General features: G+C 44.2%; 1 pseudogene; it reads right to left on the bottom strand.

Moving 5' to 3' along the window:
• Nucleotides 1-3,184: 3,184 nt before the first annotated feature.
• LOC114082189 (zinc finger protein 333-like) lies at nt 3,185-4,520 on the bottom strand (annotated as a pseudogene).
• Nucleotides 4,521-4,981: the final 461 nt, after the last annotated feature.

Below are 4,981 nucleotides of genomic sequence, written 5' to 3'. Positions count from 1 at the left end.
AATCTGAACTGCCACTGGGTCACTTTTGAGCCATTAGGATAGGACAAAGCTCTGTGCTGTGTGTTTCAAGAAATCCATGGTGATGGCCATCTGAAGGGATTCTTGGAGGACATGATTGACATTCAATTCCTGCAGAACCTGAAATGTGTCCATGCCTGACATGGTGCTGACCGAACTCAACATCCAGATGCCATCTGCACCCCAATTCCTCAGTTTCTCTGTTAAACGTTCTTCTACTGCCCCCCTTCCTATGAGGCCTCTTCCATGCAAAAATTCTAGAAGCAAGAAAACCAGCCTCCCAGGATGCTCACATCCACAACATTTAAAAGGACTTGAATGTGCTTTAAACTTTTTAACAAAAAAAAGAAGAAAAGAAAACATAAAAGGTTTGTATGGAAATATTGTGGTGTCTGCAAGGAAGATGGCAGGCTCTATGTGGGATTTGGATTTTTCAGGAAGTGGAAGGCTCCCAAGAATGCCGTATTCCACTTAAATCTTTCATAGTGGTGAAGTCATGGCCAAATTGCCAAGAAAATAGATCCCCAGATAATGTCATGACGGATGTGTTAGTGAAATCAGGAGGAGGAGATAAGACTGAGCTGACAGGGAGATGGGCCTGGGTCACTTCCTGGGCAGTGAGTACAAACAGCACCTGCAGATATTTGCTAAGAAACTTACAAAAAGGTTATTTTTAAGTCAGGACCTATGTGATTCTGGTCCTTGCCTCTCCAAGGAAGAAAAAATGCCTGATGGACATTTTGACCGGACTGAATGCTGCATGGACACTGCGTGCCATGCCCAGGAGTGGATAGGGGGTTGACTTCCTTAACCCTCTAGATCTATATAAACCCCTAGACAATAGCCACACTTCAGTGTCCCTCTCTGGGACCCCTCCCTCTTGGGGAGCTCTGCTTTCCATTAGTCTGATAAATCCTGTTACTTTGCTCTCACTCTTGTGTCCATAGAAGTAGTTTCTTTAAATTTAAGAGAGAAAGAACCAAACCCCATGCTCTGTGCTACATTAGTAATAATTTTGTTTTCATTCCTAAAATAATTTAAATCAGAATTTTTGCCTTAAATAAAATCCATTAAATATGTTCATCCTCCCAATTTTGTAAATAAAATGCAGATACATATTTTTCCAAATGCAAAATGTTTATCTCTGGGTCATGAGTTATTGAATGAATTTTTGCTTCTGACATTATTTAAGCCTTTAGGCAATGGGATAGATCACTTTTGCAATAGGAAAAAATAGCTAAAGGGTCTCAAGGATCATCATGCCTCTGTTCACCACAACATCACAAAGCACTGGGTAAGAAAGAGGTTAGGAGATACACAGGCAGGTTAGCATAAATACAATGATAGAGTTGTTTCTTTGGAATTCTTTAATTATACTGTTACAATAATCAGTGAAAAGGACATCAAACATGGAAATCTTACATCTCCCACCAAGCCCAAGTCTGTTTACTCCCCTGCTTGAAAAGGGCCCAATGAATCAAGGGCAGTTGTTGGGGTGAGGGAAAATCATTTACTTGGTAAGTCAACAAAACTGAGCTGATGGTGGACTAGCAACCTGAAAGACTGCCTTAACTCAGCAGACACTTGAGCTCCTTTCAATCTTCAGGAAAGGGGGAAAGAAGGGGAGTTAGGATAGGAAATGACAGGTGACCAGACTTCTAGACATCTCTCCAATAGCCCCATGGCTGGCCACCTATTGATCATGGAGCTCCTGTGAATCTTGAAAATGTCTTAGTTATGCTTATCTTGGTATCATCAGCCTTGAAGGGGGAAGAGAGAGATTAGGGAGGTTTCAGATAAATCAGATTTGTGCTGCTAGTTTGAGGAAAACATTCCTTAAAAGATGAACACACCTACATGCAGAGTGGAGCAGAAAAAGTCTCGTCAGTGGTCGGGGCAGCAAAGGGGGTGGACATAATATGGAGGCAGAGACGCTGAGGCAGTTCACAGCTGCACAGGCCCAGGAGAAGCGCTGTTGACAGAAGAGCTCAAGCCCCTAAAAGGCAGCAGCAGCCACTGTTACTACGGCACATGGATCAACCTCACTGACATGGTATTGAGGGGTGCCACGTGAATATAGGATACATACAGGGGAAAAAACAACTGAAGAGGGCTCTGTATGGTTCAATTTCCATGAACAGGAAGTGAGAACTTATGGTGGTAGAAGTCAGAGCAGTGGTGACCTCTAGGGACAGGGCTTACAGACTGGGGTGGTGTCCAAGGGAAACTTCTGCAGAGATGAAGTATTTACTTTTTGATGGGGTAGTAGTCAGTGTAGACACACACAAAACTCATCAAGGTTCACACTAAGACTTATGAACTTTGGTGTAAATCATCCCTCAAATAACAGTATTATAAAACATAAAAAAACACAGTGAGAAGACACACAAATGGACACCAAGCTGAGTCAGAGCACCATGGAGAAAATCTCTCCCCGTCCCTTACCCAGTGGCCTCGAGTACTCCCCTCAACTTGCTGAGCCCCAGCTTCCACGTTTGATGGGGGTGAACACAGGACCCACCTCAAGGCATCACTGAGGAGACCAAGAGCTGCAGCACCTCCGGCAGAGGCTGCAGTCTATTAACAGCAAGCTCTAAGGGTGAGTGGCTGTCGCAGGGTGGAGGCCTGAATGGCCACCCTTAAGGGAAAATGGTCAGTTTATAAAAGTAATGGCTCACTGGAAATGCACAAAATGTGAAAACTTTCTTTAATTCCATTGCTTCAAAATATACACATATACTTAAAAACTGATGGAATTATTCAGTTCTCCATCACCATCGTGGGGAGTATACCATACCTCTCTCAGGAAATGACTGATCAGAAATCAATATTTATAAGTGTGTGTTTACACAAATAATATGCTTGATCCAGTGGGCTACTGTAGAACTTAATACATTGATTTCAACCACCCAAGAAGTGTTTATATAAACGGACACGATGTTTGTGTCAGTTAGGGATTTGTACTCTAGTTAAATAAATAAAAGCACCCCATTCTCTCCTATTCTTTCTTCATAAACAATGTCTGATGTTAGTAAGAAATACATTCTTTTCATGTAACAGGAAATAAACAGGCCAGGGCTGGTTTCATCTGCTGGATGTGAAAACATGAGACACATGCTAACAAGTATTCTGAGAACAACCCAAATGTCTACACTTCCACATACCCTCAGCTAACAGATGAAGGGCCACTGTAGGAGTGAGACTATGACAAAGGCAAGCCACCTTTCTTGATGTTCTCTCTGCCACCGTGGGTCCTTTTGTGCATGGCAAGTGAGGAGCTGTGCCTGAAGGCTTTCTCACACTGATTGCATTGGTAGGGTCTCCCCAAGGTGTGGGTCCTCACATGCATAATGAGGTGTGAAGACTGGCCGAAGGCTCGCCCACGCTCCTGGCACACATAGGGCTTCTTGCCACTGTGAGTCCTCACGTGTTTCCTGAGGGACGAGGGCTCACTAAAGGCTCGTCCACACTCCTGGCACTGGTAGGGCTTCTCTCCAGTGTAAGTCCACATGTGACTCTTGAGGGTGGACAGACGACCCAAGACCTGACCACAGGTCGCACACTCATACAGCTTCCCCACCATGTGGATTCTCTTGTGCACATTCAGGTGTGTGCTGGTCCTGAAGGGCTTCCCACACTGGGTGCACTCATAGGGTTTCTCTCTGGTGTGGGTCCGCAGGTGTGTCTTCAACGACGAGTGTTCCCTGAAGGCTTTCCCACACTGGCTGCACGCGAAGGGCTTCTCTCCAGTGTGAGTTCTCACGTGGCTCTGGAGAGATGAGGGCTGGTTGAAGGCTTTCCTACAGTCCTTGCATGCATAGGGCTTCTCTCCTGAGTGGTTTCTCTGGTGCAGAATCAGGTTGAAGTTCCTGGTGAAGGTTTTCCCACACTGACTGCATTCAAAGGGCTTCTCTCCAGTGTGAGTTCTCAGGTGTCTCCACAGATTCGAGGAATACTTGAAGGCCTGTCCACATTCTTGGCACTGGAAGAATTTCTCTGCGGTATGAGTCTTCTCGTGCCTGAGAAGGTCAGAGCTGTAGTGGAAGGACTTTTCACACTGGTCACATGCATAAGTCTTATCCATGATGTGGATTTTTTCAGGTGTGATTAGGTGAGTGTTCTGGAAGAAGGACTTCCTGCTCTCTTGACATTCATGGGGGGGATCTCTCCAGAAGGAATTGTGTGGTACTGAAAAAGTGGTCTATAATATTAAAGGGTTTCCCTGGCTCATTATATTCATAGAGATCTTCTCCAGGCTGTGGTTGCTCCTGTAGGTTAAGGAAAATGTGAAGACAAAGCTTTATCACACTCAGAGATCGTGTTCCCCATGTAAGCTGAATTCAGGAGAAAGTCAGTCATACATCTACTCAGAGTTCCCTCGAGAAGCACAGGGTGGACACTCTCCACCAGAGCTCTTTTCATTACTTTCCTGGGAATTCTTAGATCAGAGGATTTTTGAATTGTTTAAGCAAAATTAAGTTTTGAACACCCAATACCTGCATGCAATCTGTGAAAATGATTACTGAAGAACACTCTGTGAAGATACAAGTGTTTCTTTCCAGTGCTGGGGATGGAACCCAGGGTCTCTCCAATGCTAAGTCCATGTGCTATCCTTTTCACCCTGGCACCAAGACACAAGTCTTAATCTACATTTAAAGTTTTCTCCAACTTATGACATTCACTGACTTAAGAAAAAAATGATTCCTCCTGGGAAAGCAACCTTTGCCACCAATCTCTCTCTCAGCTCTTAGGCAGCTTTTCTACCCTATGGCAACCACAGACTTGTCCTACTATAGAGATCCAAGAGTAACCCCTTGCGAATCTTATCTGTTTTGTGTCAATGGAAAAAATCCGCACAGAAATATCTTGGCTAGGAATTGATTCTTAGGGTTGAAGTGGAGGTTCTGAAATGAATTAGGGAGTAAAAGAATTAAAAGTTTGATAAAGAAACTTGGGATCGAGA

Source organism: Marmota flaviventris, chromosome 1 (assembly GCF_047511675.1).
Source record: "Marmota flaviventris isolate mMarFla1 chromosome 1, mMarFla1.hap1, whole genome shotgun sequence".
Taxonomy (NCBI): domain Eukaryota; kingdom Metazoa; phylum Chordata; class Mammalia; order Rodentia; family Sciuridae; genus Marmota; species Marmota flaviventris.
This window is presented reverse-complemented; position numbering and strand designations above follow the sequence as displayed.